The 14,744-nt window shown below is 45.0% G+C and overlaps 1 long non-coding RNA gene across 1 annotated transcript; it reads right to left on the bottom strand.

Moving 5' to 3' along the window:
* Positions 1 to 3,818: 3,818 nt before the first annotated feature.
* Positions 3,819 to 5,685, bottom strand: LOC147992701 (uncharacterized). Its single transcript, XR_015615388.1, has 3 exons — positions 5,614 to 5,685; positions 5,321 to 5,408; positions 3,819 to 4,136 (listed from the first exon to the last, which is right to left on the bottom strand). It is a non-coding gene; the product is annotated as an uncharacterized LOC147992701 (long non-coding RNA).
* Between the last annotated feature and the right edge of the window lie 9,059 nt (positions 5,686 to 14,744).

The raw sequence follows: 14,744 nt of genomic DNA, 5'->3' as shown, positions 1-14,744 counted from the left end.
CCTGCTCTTGAATTATCTTGCCTATTGTCTTGCATCTTGCCTCTGCACACCAAAAAGGAGAGGACAAAAACTGGCTGTGATAAGGCTGCGTATGTTCAATATGGCTAAAAGATAGAGAAAAAGCTTGCCTACATCCCAGATTAAAAAAAGGGGCGATGAAAATGAGAAGAGACTAGTTGCTTACAAAACAGAAACCAAGAAAAAAAAGTCTGAGCTAGTACTACCAGTAGCAATAATGTAAATTTCTTGCCTGCCATTTTTCTGCCAACTAGTAGTAAACAAGATATGCCAAGCTGGCTAGTGTAAAAAGAGCGAAAAAATATATGTTTTCATTGTTTTATTTCACATTTTGTCGCTTACACAAAATTTTCTTCTCTCTTCTAAAATGTGCATATGGCTGAGCTTGATCTCAATAAACTCCTGATTATTTTGATGATTGTGAGAAGACTTGAATGCTTTTTATTTTGAGAAGAGACCATGTTATTTATGTTATTTGTTACTAAAGTAGACCATGTTGGTATGTGAAAGAAAAAATGAAAAGACCAAAAAATAGGCATGATACATACTCCAGGACATGGGTGCCTACCCAGTTTTCAGTATTGTACATCGCTGCAGTCATACCTGAAACAACCAAAAAAAACAGGCATTTAGCTGCTCCATCGGTGTACCTCCATGTTAATTGCTGTCTACTGATATAAAACTACTATAAAAATGAAAAAAAAAACTGAAACGGAATATTGAAAAACTTAATATTGCCCCCAAAAATGGTGATTTAGGCTGCTAGGACGATGGGTTAGGAGACCTAGCACCCGGGTGGTGGGCAAGTTCGTTTCGGCCGGCTTAGGCGATTTTTTAAAGGGTGTGGGTGTGTGTGTAGGCAAGTAGGTCGGTGGGTTAGGCGACCTATCACCCGGGTGGTGGGCGAGTTCATTTCGGCCGGCTTAAGTGATTTTTTAAGGGGTGTGGGTGCGTGTGTAGGCAAGTAGGTCGGCGAGGTGTGTGTGTGTGTAGGCGAGTAGGTCGACAGGTTAGGCGACCTAGCAACGGGGGGTGGGCGAGTTCGATTTGGCCGACTTAGCTGATTTTTCAAATGGTGTGGGTGTGTGTAGGCGAGTAGGTCGGCGAGTTAGGCGACCTAGCATCCGATGGTGGGCAAGTTCGTTTCGACTGGCTTAGGCAATTTTTCAAGGGGGGTGGATGTGAGTGTAGGCGAGAAGGCTGGTAGGTTAAGTGACCTAGCACGGGGGGGGGGGGGGGGGGTTGGACGAGTTCGTTTCGGCTGACTTAGGCGATTTTTCAAGGGGGGTGGGTGTGAGTGTAGGCGAGTAGGTCGGCGGATTAGGCGACCTAGCACCCGGGTGGTGAGCAAGTTCGTTTCGGCCGGCTTAGGCGGTTTTTCAAGGGGTGTGTGTGTAGGCAAGTAGCTCGGCGGGCTAGGCAACCTAGCAACCGGTGGTGGGCAAGTTAGTTTCGATCATCTTAGGCAATTTCTCAAGAGGGATGGGTGTGTGTGTGTAGGCAAGTAGCTCGTGGGTTAGGCGACCTAGCACCCGATGGTGGGCGAGTTCATTTTGGCCGGCTTAGGCGATTTCTCATGGGGTGTGGGTGTGTGTGTAGGCGAGTAGGTCGGCGAGTTAGGTGACCTAGCACCCGGTGGTCGCGCGAGTTCATTTCGGCTGGCTTAGGCGATTTTTCAGGGGGGTGGGTGTGAGTGTAGGCGAGTAGGTCGGCAGGTTAGGCGACCTAGCACCGGGGAGTGGGCGTGTTCGTTTCGGCTGGCTTAGGCGATTTCTCAAGGGGTGTGGGTGTGTGTAGGCGAATAGGTCAGCAGGTTAGGCGACCTAGCACCCGGTGGTGGGCGACTTTGTGTGTCAGATTGGTCGAGTTGTTCCTTGGAAGATGTATGATGAACCAGGATGATTCACCCCCCCCCCCATTTTGGATGTTGAAGATCGATGTTAGAGAGAGATCCCGAACACTTGTTTGATGTTGCTTCACTTCCTTGCACCTGGCCTCTGTTTCATGGAAAAAACACATACAAGAAAGTTGCTTAGAGAAACCTTTGCATGAACACTTTGTAGGAACCCAACTAAAGGGGAGCATACTTGCTTCAGGAGAAAGAAACACTACCAGAAACCGCAATATTTCTGTGGGTTGGAAACCGACAGGAAAAGAGCCGAACCCGACAGGGAAAGTATTTCCCGTCGGTCACCCGTCAGGGAAAGCTGACAGAGATAGCTTGACGGGGAAACTTGCTTTTGCCTGTCGGCCGACCGACAGGAAACATTTCCCTGACGGTCACTCCTGACGGTGACCGACAGAAAAACATGATTTCGTCAGGTATAGGGTAGCCAGGAGTATACGTTATTTCCCTGTCGGTCCGAACCGACAGGAAAATTTGCAACATTTCGCTGTCAGTTCATCACCGACAGGAATACTCATTACATTTCGCTGTGAGTTCGTGCCCGACAGGAATTTGTACATGTCACAACCAGAATTATTAGTCCTGTCGGCCCAAAACCGCCAGCAATGGATGGTGCAGCTTAATGATCCATTTGAATTTGTATACTGCATCTATCAACGCAAATTATACCATGATGATCCTTGTGTCAACCACTACCATAAATTGGACTGATAAGATTTAGTTTTGCACATCTAAGTACATAACTGTTCTCGACAACAAAAGATAAATTGTTCAACTTGCAAGTTTCAAGGATAAGCTCCAGTGCATTACAAACAAAATACAACATACTTCACAGAAGTAGATAACCTGCCCCTAGTGTCTATTGCAACTTCCAAAATGCTACTCTGTTACCAACACCACCATTAGTTCCAAAGTTGTGTTACCCTGCTCTAAGTCAACAAAGGCACTGCCCAGGTTACTACCACTCTAAGCCTCGCTTTCCAGGTTGTTGGAGTGAAGGTTAGTTGCACCAATAGCCATGTTGCCAATATTCCCATTGGAGTTGTCACCGCCAACAGTCCCACCCAAATCACCATCACCGGTGTTGTCATCAAGTGCTTGGGTTCCAATTTGAGATGAATTTGTGCCCCCCTACATAGGATTATTTATTTAGACAAACCAGGAGAGGTTATGAAGCAAACCAGAAAAGGCTTCTCAATTAAAAGTTGCAGTAAACCATCAGGTAGAAAATATAAATGATAATAAAACCAAATGGCCTTTTGTGAGTAAACCATCAACACACCCATTTTGGACAGATTTGGCCAACAACGTTAGTAGTAATTTTAACTAAGAGAGGATGGTCAGAATAAACAATGAGCATCTACCACAAATGGTGTTTCGAACAGATTTGGCCAAGAACTTAAGTATGATAAATTTAACTAAATGAGAGTGACCAAAAATTGAGATCCTAGAAAAATATAATGAATTATGGTGTAAATTCACTTAAGTTGGGACTACATGTGCATGCAGGAATCAAGATGCACTCCCACAAGCATATCTCAACATATTTGTGTGTGTGGGGGGGGGGGGGGTTGAGAGGAAGTAGTGCCATCTATCAAGCTAAATCTGTATAAAGTACCTTACCAATCAATAAGATCTAAGATATTCATGATATGGCTAATGGCTACTCAAATAACATAATACTCTTTATTTGCAATGGTTGGCTGACCATCAGTTTGAGAAAAAAGTTTCAGGAAGTAATGTACTTACATGTGGTTGGAAACTTTCTCCTTGGCGTAGCTCCTCTGGTAGTTCTTTTCCCATCTCCTTAAGAAGGGCCTATGAACAAGTATGCAACATTAGAATAGCTGGTTTGAACAATCAATCTGCAACATGTACACAAATTTGCAAGTACCAAGAAAAGTCTTCCATGCATATCCACTATCTTTTGAAGGTTCTCATTACGTCGCTTCAGTTCTTCGTTTTCTTGAATAGCTCGTTGCTTCAGTTCTTCGTTTTTTTGAATAGTTCACCGAAATGATGTTGAAGATAACGGCCTCAGTTTCTTCTCTCTAGCTATTGAGATAACATCAGCCTTCTTAATTGCTCCATCCGCTATTGCTAGTCGCCCATGAGGAATGCCACCTGATGACTCATATAACATTTGCCCATCTAACTCTCGCTCCTCCCAATCATCAGGATGTGCGGCTCTAGCCAAATCACAGTAATCATCCTAGAACAATAGTAATTTTTACTTGTAAACTTGCAAACAGAACAAATAGTTGGTGATAAGAAGACGAGCAAGAACATACAAGAACAACAACATTCTAGCCAAGCTTCATAAGGGAAATGGATGATTACCTTTCATAGATGTACATCCATCGAGCTAATACAGGACCTCCTAGACGAGCTTGGTATGGAAGATGTATGATTAAATGTTGCATGGGATTGAAGAAACCAGGAGGGAATATCTTCTCCAATTTGCATACAAGAACAACAACATTCTCCTCAAGTGAACGTATGGTATCCTTGCTAAGTTCTTTTGCACATAGCTGCCTATAGAAATAACTTAGCTCTGCTAGACACTTCCATATGTCCTCTAGAAGGAAGCCACGAAATGCAACAGGAAGTAGGCGTTCCATGAAGATATGGTAATCATGACTTTTGAGGCCAAAAATCTTTCTGTGTAGTAGGCTAAATCCCCGTCTAAAGCTTGATGCATACCCATCAAGGAACTTCAGCTCTTGGAACCATTTCAGAATGGTTATCACATCCTTCTTATCGATGACAAAAGGTGCTCTTGGCTTCTCCCACTTCCCATTGTCCTTCAATTTCAAGTGCATCGAAGGACGGTTGCAAATTTCAGCTAGATCTTTTCTTGCCTTCACATTATCTTTAGTTTTATCAGGAATTACCACCTTCGGCTACGCCGGGAAAGATTTCATCATGCCTAGCACAGTTTGTGGCAAAGGAAGATCCCTGTTGGCTAGGAACATACTTCTCACCATGTTCTATCCACGTTTCATAGTTTTCCCTGAACCCGTATTTATACAAGTGTTTCTCTACCTCATCCCTACCGTGCTTATTATAATTACGACACTTGGCACATGGCCACCTGATTTTACCACCTTGGGCTACGCCGGGAAAGGAGAATGCATGCTCTAGAAATCGGTTGGTTTGTTCAAGCCATAGGTTAGAGGGAATTTGACCATACTGCCAACCATTATACATCCATGCACGATCTACCATTTAACAAATTATGTGTTGAAAATGGAATAGATCAGCTATTTGCTTATTTAACCTCAACATATCATACTTAATATGAGTTATTTAGCAACAATAATACATATATAGCAATTGGAAGCAAACAGATGTACACATAAGATAAAAATGTAATGCTGAAAGTTTAATGCTTACCAAAGACTTGCTGAAATAGTGAAAAATATGGAGTCACCAAGCAGGCTAAGAAACTCCCAAAATCCACTAGCAAATCCAAGATCTAATCCTATTACACACAACATAACAATTTAAGATAATTAGCATAAGGATAGTACGAAATGAAAAAGAAAGAGCTCAAAAAACAATCACAGCAACACAATAATAAAAACCTTTGGTAAGCATTATCAGACCAGAAAACAAGACATGCATAGAATATATTTGATAAATCAACCAATATTAAACGACAACAAGCATGTAGTACTGACCACTACCTTGACAATCAGCAGTTTAACTATGTTTTCTTTCTCGTCAACAAGTGAAATGACTTCAGAAGTCCTGTAACCTGGGAGATGTAAGCTAAAGATTCGACTTAGATTTTGGTATTTGGTAGTCTAATCAGCAAGACAAAGTATTTGATAGTCTACTAAAAAAACAAGTGCCAAATCAGGGTAGGCGTACAGATTTGTATTTTTTTTCAGCACAAATCTGATAGGGCCTAATACTATGCCGTGGATGGGTAACAACCACAACCCCCAACTCTATCAAATCCATCTTATTCCTAGATGGATTAGGCATGTAATACCAGCACAATGAAAGATTCGGCCATATGGGCTCCTCTGCCACTTACCACAAACAAATCTCATATACCATATGAGCGTCACCTGTACAGGAAAGGGAGGAAAGGGTGGTACCTGGATTGGAAAGGGCACCGCTCAGGGAAGGATGCGGTGGTCGAGTGACGGCGGCCACGGGGTCGTTGACGACGACCCTCTTCTGGAAGCTGCGGGAAGCTTTGCCGACAACACTTCGGAGGCAGCGAGTCATTGGGCTACTGACCAGTGAATCGGGCGGAGGGGACGGACGAGAGGATGGAAGAGGCAAGGGATTTGGGGGCAGAGGGGGCGAACGAGAGAATGGAATAGGCGAGGGATTTGGGGGCGCAGCCGACGGCGAGGGACTCGGGGTGCAGCCGGCCGCCGGCCGATGGAGAGAGAGCTAGGTTGGGGGCTGAGATTTGGGGGAGAATGTTCGTGAGTGAGCTAGGTCTGGGAGCGATCTGGGGATAGAGCCCATATGTTATTTTTTTGAGAAAAACGGCAGGCTCGAATTGGCAAAGCGGCGGGACATGGGCTACCTTTGGCGCGAATTAGATGAATCCGTGGCACCAAATGGGCTATTCCTGTGGGCCGAGAACCGACCGACAGGTATATTATTATTCCTGTGTGTCGATGGACGAGCGCAAAGGAAAAGAAATCCATTCCTGGTGTGCAGTTGCGGCCCGACAGTAGAAGCCCATTTCCCTGTGCGCTAACGCGGGCCCAACAGGAAAATAAGAGACTCACAGAAATATTTCAGTTTCTGGTGGTGAAATTTGCAGGTTGAAAAATGACTTAGTTGCCTTCAAGCTTTGCAAAAATTAGTTTGAAACTAGTTGGTAAAATTGCCCACTAAACTGAAGTTGCTCTACTATTAGTGGGCAAAAATGATTTAGAAATCTCATAGTTGGAAAACAGAAAGTAAAATTGCAGGTAGAAAATGACTTAGTTGCCTGCATAGACAGTAGTCTGAAACTATGTGGTTAAATTGTGGGGTGGGTGATTTAGTGTTTTGGCTGAAACAAATTTCCTACTAAGTAAATAAAATTTTTTGACACAAAATGCCTTGTATACAAATGAAGATGCCTGCACATATACATGTACAACATTGTTTACATTTAAACGTGTGATTACTGAAATTAATCCTACTATTGCTTGCGCTTGCAAATGTGGCCGAGCAAAAACAGCAGACTGGGGGCTAGCATGGTGCAAACTCTGCCACCACCCAAAATCCAATGCACCAAAAAAGAGGGAAAATTTTGTGGAAATCTGCTCAGAGCTTCACTCCATCACATCAGCTGCGGAAAAAAACTGCACAAATGCTTCGAGTACCGGCACATCTAACTTCTAAAAAATGATGTTTTCCAGTTACTAAAATTGAGTCCCACACATCAAAGTACCAAAATCCAGCTTATATAAAACATCATATGAGATTTCGAGGTGATTGATTACTTCATATGAGATTTCAAGGTGATTGATTACTCAGAGCTCAATCAAAGCAGCAGTGCATTTAACTTTTAAAAATGACAAAAAGTTCAGTTACTAAAAATCGAGTGTCCACATATGGTTTCAAGTCGAATCCAGATAACATGAAAACATACATGAGATTTCGAGGTAATTACGTACTCAAGCAACCTATTCTTTGAATATGAAGTCAAACTTCCAAAGCATAGTTCTCCAGAGAAAAAACGCGGCAAAGATGCCAATCTTATGCACTAGGAGCTACTACAACAAATACCTATATGAGTCCTGAATCTTAATGCAGGAGTCACACGTTTACCTCCAGCAAACATGAGAGTCAGTTCATAATCTGTTCTCGTCAGGGGGTTTCCTCGGTTTATATTGAAAAAACTGTGTATATGCTACATAGTAAAACTTTCTCATCCTGACTACCTGTATAACGCCCTCGATGCGGCTATATCGCCTACATGTCGAAGCATGACTTAGAGGCATAACCGCATTGAAAGCAATGTCGCAAGTAAGGTAATCTTCACAACAACCCATGTAAACAAATAAAAAGGCAAAAGATACATAGTTGGCTTACACTCGCCACGTCACACAAATACATGAATAATATTACAATCATCCAATACACTCATGGTCCGACGACGGTACCAAAATAAAGATCAACCCCCACATGCGACAAAGTCCCCGATCGCCCCAACTGGGCACCACTACTAATCATCTGGGAAAGACACATAGTAACAACGAGAGTCTTCATCGAACTCCCACTTGAGCTCAAGAACATCGTCTGGAACGATATCATCGGTCCCTGCATCTGGTTTGGAAGTAATATGTGAGCCATGGGGACTCAGCAATCTCGCACCCTCGCGATCAAGACTATTTAAGCTTATAGGTAAGACAAGGTACGATGTGGAGCTGCAGCAAGCGACTAGCATATATGGTGGCTAACCTATTCACAAAAGACAGTGAGAAGAGAAGGCAAAACACGGACGAACAACTATGATCAAGAAGTGATCCTAGAACAACCTACGTCAAGCATTACTCCAACACCGTGTTCACTTTCCGGACTCCGCCGAAAAGAGACCATCACGGTTACACACGCGGTTGATTCATTTTAAATAAGTTAAGTTTCAGGTTATATACAACCGGACATTAACAAATTTCCATCTGCCCATAACCACGGGCATGGATTTCGAAAGTTCAAATCCCTACAGGGGCGTCCCAACTTAGCCCATCACAAGCTCTCACGATCAACGAAGGATATTCCTTCTCCCAAGACAATCCGATCAGACTTGGCATCCCGGTTACAAGACATCCTCGACAATGGTAAAACAAGTCCAGCAACACCGCCCGAATGTGCCGACAAATCCCGATAGGAGCTGCACATATCTCGTTCTCAGGGCACACTCAGATTGTCCAAACTTCCGGTAGGCCAGCCCAGAGTTGCCCCTGATGGCCACCGGCGGCTGATGAGGTGGACCAACACTCAGAGGAGCACTGACCCGGGGGGTTAAATAAAGATGACCCTCGGGCTCTGGAAACCCAAGGGAAAAGAGGCTGGGTGGAAAATGGTAAAACCAAGGTTGGGTATTGCTGGAGGAGTTTTATTCAAGGCGAACTGTCAAGGGGTTCCCATTATAACCCAACCGTGTAAGGAACGCAAAATCCGGTAACATAACACCGATATGACGGAAACTAGGGCGGCAAGAGTGGAACAAAACACCAGGCAAAAGGCCGAGCCTTCCACCCTTTACCAAGTATATAGATGCATTAAGATAAACAAGATAATATGGTGGTATCCCAACAATAAACAATGTTCCAACAAGGAACGATCTCCAATCTTCACCTGCAACTAGCAACGCTATAAGAGGGGCTGAGCAAAGCGGTAACATAGCCAAACAACGGTTTGCTAGGACATGGTGGGTTAGAGGTTTGATATGGCAATTTGGGAGGCATGATAAGTAAGTGGTAGGTATCGTAGCATAGACATAGCAAGAGCGAGCATCTAGCAAGCAAAGATAGAAGTGATTTCGAGGGTATGGTCATCTTGCCTGCAAAGTTGTCAGAGTTGCCTTGATCCTTGTAAGAGAACTCAACCGGCTCCTCGTTCACGAACTCGTCTCCCGGCTCTACCCAAACAAGAACAACAAGCAAAGTGAACACAATCAACCACGTGCAATGCTCAAACAACATGATGCAAACATGGTATGATATGCGGGATGCGATATGTGATGCATATGCAAGATTTGACAAGGAATGATTGAACCTGGCCTCAACTTGGAAATCCAAGAGTGCCACTGGAAAGGTGAGGTGATTTCGGTTGAAATCGATATAAAAATCACCGGAATCGGATGCACGGTTTGGAAATGGCAATCAAAACAAATATGACACTGGTCTGCGATAATCAGCAAGTGACCAACTAAATGCATCAAGATAAAAATGCTACAGCACTCAAACATGACAACAAAATACATGGCCGGGATCCACTCATGAAGCTTGACAAAAGATGAACACTGAGCTACGTCTAGTTCATCCATTAACAGGTTCAAACAAGCATGGAAAAAGTGCAAATGATAACAGGTTTCAGACTTAGTGAAATTAACACAAGTCTGGAATTTATTATCAGGAAACACACTTTAGAGCATGAAAACTACATGCTACAGGAACTTAACATGGCAAAGCAAGGCATGGCATGAAGCTACTCAAAGCACTTAACAGAAGTCCCTTAGTGACCTTGAGCCAAAAGGGATCAGAAAATACAATTGCAAGCATGTGAACATGGCAAAAACATAAACAGATTCGGACTTAGTGAAAAACTAGAGCATGCAAAACAGTTAACGAGTAGGCATGTTTACGAGCTCGATGCACTCACTACAGAGCATTGCATGACAAACTAAGCATACACCCATCAAGAAGACATAGCATAGAATCTAGACATGGCAAGAGCAACAACATAGCATGCACGGATCAATAGCAACATCCTCGGCAAAATCGCTAAACATGTCAACAATTTGCCAGGATTCACTTTATAGCAAAAGTAGAGCTCGATTGACTCAAGCTTGGGTACTCCATAAATGCAAATAAAGACATGGATCGATAGAGCACCACAATATTAACAAAACATCCTTACTAATCATCCTCAAAATAGGCAACGATCACTAGGAAACAACATGAACATATGGCATAACAACAAAATCAGGACAAGGACTTAGTGAAATTCTAAGTCCCTGAAATCAGCATCAACGATTACGCTACTTTGCAAGCTTGTGCTAGTCACCACAAATATCACAAAAATACATGGCATACACCCCTGTAAAGATGGCATGGCATTTAACAAAACACATGTAGAGCTCAGGATCATAGCATGCACACATTAATCATGACAAAAATGACAAAATGCCATTTGCTGAAACAGATCTGACAAATTCATCACATAGCCCTCTTCCAACAGCATTTCGGGCATCAAGATGAGCTCAAATGAAAATGATGCAATGAGATGAAATGATGTACTCGTCGAGACGAACATTTTGATATTCTACATGCACGAATCGGAGCTACGGATGCAGAGTTATGGCATGTCAAAAATTGCATAAAAATAGGGTTATGGGAAGAAAAAGTCAACCGAGGTTTGTCTCAGATCTAGATCCAGATCCGGGCGGTTACTATAGCAGATGTGCTCGCCGGAGGTTCGCCAGAGACGGGGGACGCCGGAGCTGAGGAGAGCTCGCCGGGGAGGAGGCGCGGCGGAGGGCGGCGGCCTCGGGCGGCGCTGACGATGGGCGGCGCGGAGCTTGGGGAGGCACGAGGCGGCGGGGCGCCGGCGTCGTGGAGCCGCGGCGGCCGGCGAGGTACGGCGGAGGGCGGCGGAGCGTCGCCGGCGGCAAGGCGCGACGAGGAAGGGCGGCGGGGAGGCGCGGGCAGCAAATGGGCCTCGGGGGCCCGACTTGGGCTCCCCGGGCCGGCGGCGGAGAAGGTGGCGGCGCGCCACGTGGCGGGACGTGGTTCGCCGCGGGTGGCGGCGGCGATTTCGTCCGCCCGGTACGGACGTGTCCGGCGGCTGCGCGAGGAGATTTTTAGGGTTAGGGGGGAGATTGACCCGCAAATTTCGGAGGAGGGGCTAGTTTTATAGGTAGAGGGAGCTAGGAAGCTCCAAATGAGGTGCGGTTTTCGGTCACGCGATAGTGATCGAATGCTCTAGATGATGGAGAGGTTTTTGGTGGGTTTTGGGCCAAATAGGAAGGGTGTTGGGCTGTAACACACACAAGGCCTTTTCCGTCCCTCGGTTAACCGTTGGAGTATCAAATGAAGTCCAAATGGTACGAAACTTGACAGGCGGTCTACCGGTAGTAACCCAAGGCCGCATGACAAGTCTCAGTCCAATCCGAAAATGTTTAACACCCGCACACGAAAAGAGGTAGAAAAGGCCACCGGAGGACATAGGAGCGCCGGAATGCAAAATGAACAACGGGGAAAATGCTCGGATGCATGAGACGAACACATATGCAAATGCAATGCACAAGATGACATGATGTGAGATGCATGATAAAGACAACAACACACGGAGACAAAAAACCCGACAACGATGAAATAAAACAACTTAAAGCCGGAAACGGCAAGAGTTGGGATACATATAAGGTAAATTACATCCGGGATGTTACAACCTGCTACAATGTGTGCCATATATGACGCGTAGTTTTAGTTGCTAACCAAAAGGAAAATGGCAGAGGTTAGCGCCATCTCTGAAATCTGCTACTACTACTAGAACCACAACTAGTGCTTCCACGCCATGCCATGCCAAAACTATCTGTAGTTTTCTCACGTATCTTACAATACTGCCTAAAAAAGGCACAAAATCATGGCAAGAAAAAATATGTGAGAATTTTGCCCCCCTTCTTGTATTTTTCTACTAAAAATGTGTTGTCAGATGATGAAACACAAAAACACACGTCATTATCTACGGGATTGCCTATGAACACAGCTTATGCATTGTTTTGCCTACTTATCTCTGTCTGATTGCCTACAAAAACACACTGGTGTTGCCTACAAACACATGGTGAACATTCCTGAGAACTGCCTGTTGATAGCACAACAGTATCGCCTATAATGCTAATTTAATTACCTACGAACAACACACACAACAATGTCTATAAAAATGTTGATTAAAATTGCCTACAAAATCAAAAATGCACGACGATTGTTTACATACAGAAAACAAAAACACACATTACTACTTATTCTCTAATTGATTGTTGCCTACATAACTCTATCTAATTGCCTACATATATCTATCTCCTTGCCTAATGCCTACATTTCATACTGGTTATTCTCTGAACTGATTAAACCTGCATCATTTCAAAATTGATTATTGACTAGTTATCTTCTACCATTGCCTACAAAAACAAGGCACAATAGTTTGCTCCTGCGGTCGTCGACGACGAGGGCGTCGGCGACGAAGCCCCAGCAACCGCGAGATGTGTGGGCGAGGGTAGAACGTATGGGTAAACTAACCTCGGGTCCTTGAAGCAGCAGGATCTCGCGTCCCTCGGGGTCGTCGTCGCCTCGCGCAGAATTACACCTCCTCCCCCGTCGCCCCTACATTCTCCTCCTTCTTCGGCACGCACGCGCCACCCTCACCCCGTTTCGAGCTATGCGGAATCCTTCGCCGGGCCGTCGCCGGCCGCGCTCGTGGCGAAGCCCTAGGGATTTGGTGGGGATTTGGCTCGTCGCCGGTCCGAGGGTGAAGTGGACTGGGGAACGGGTGAGGATGGAGGAAGGGGAAGCGAAAAAATCTTTTCTCCACCTGGTCGGGTCGCCACGCCCACGTGTCATGCGGTCGCGCGAGATCGACGGCTCTAATGCGGCCCCTCGGGAACGCTGGATCACACGTACTCATTAGACAGTGTTTAGGCATAAATAAATATATGTAGAACTAAAAATACATCTACATATTATATATCCATTTGTACGACAAGTAATTGTGGACGGAGAAAATACTACATACGTGCTCCCCAAGTCCCCACGCCGCCGTTCCTCCTCCGAGGACACGGGGTGCAGGCTTGCCAGCGACCATCCTTCTTTCTTCACCGCCAACGCCGAGCACCTCCATCGGTTTGTCGGTGCCCTCCACGCACTCGCAAGCCACCCGCCCACTCCGCTGCCAGCAAGGAATCGCCACGAGAGAAAAGCCCCGTCGGGCGTCGCCCGGCTTCGCGGCAAGAACGTCAGGTCAAGGGATCACCGCCGGCACGCCCTGGGCAGGACGACACGGGGCTTGGTTCCGTATCATGAGGCTCTCTTCTCCTAGTGCTAGCTACGCTCCAAATCTCCAATAGCGCGGTGCAATTACCGTCAACTTTTCGGACGCGAGCTCCATGGGCATCCGTCAAATCGCCAATCATCTCCTTTTCTCAATGATGAAAAGACAACATCTTCAAACATGTCGACACCCGGATTCTTGCAGTTTTCACCATCCGCTCGTAATGGAGTCGCGTCAGCTCCCCAGGTCCGTACGTGTCCCGGCCCACCACGTCATCTCTAAAACGGCATCGGGAATCATACGTCCATCGGCGGTGTGCTCTTCATGCCATGACTTATAATAACTAGCAAAACGCCGGTGCGTTGCTACGGATTATGCATATATAAATTAATTAAACAAATAATTAAGGTTATCTATAAGGTCAAAACTCATTTGTTCTCAAATGTCCGGACGTGTTCGGACATCAAATGAACACTCAGTAGGCTCTTCAAAATTTAATCGTATGGATAGTCTGGGCTGCCTCAAATTTAGACCTTATATGGGGAAAAAATGCGGTTGTTCGGACTATCCCTCATGTTATCTCCAACACATGGGCCCAACACAAAAAACCCCACCCCACAACGTATCGCCCTCTTTTTCTCTCGGACCCTTCCTTTCTCACTCGATTTCCCATCGTAATGGGACATTTCTCGCTGGAGACTCCTTCTTTAAAATCAAATGACACCCACCTCATCTTCGTCATGCGTTGCAACAAAGATATTTTTTTTCATATTTATTATATAATAAAGTGGATTAAACTAACACATACTATTGACACAAAATAATAAATAACTATAGAGATCAGTCTCAAAGGTCCATTCAACTTCGCAAATGCACACTGACATGGGAGGTAAGTGGCAACCTGAATGTATTCCTAGTCGCCAATAAGCTCCACCTCCAGCCCAGATACCATTCATTGATAGAAGGGATAATTGATGTTCTTCTCTTCCTCGTTCTTCCCCACATCTTCTACTCCTAGTCTCTTCGCCAACCCGTTTTTCGTTCACGCCAATGCGGTGGGTTCATTGTGAATGTTTCTCCATCATTG

The sequence above is a fragment of the Triticum urartu genome, chromosome 1A (assembly GCF_056163025.1).
Source record: "Triticum urartu cultivar PI428250 chromosome 1A, HENAU_Tu73, whole genome shotgun sequence".
Taxonomy (NCBI): domain Eukaryota; kingdom Viridiplantae; phylum Streptophyta; class Magnoliopsida; order Poales; family Poaceae; genus Triticum; species Triticum urartu.
The sequence above is the reverse complement of the archived record's forward strand: the minus strand, read 5'-3'. Positions and strand labels throughout refer to the sequence as shown.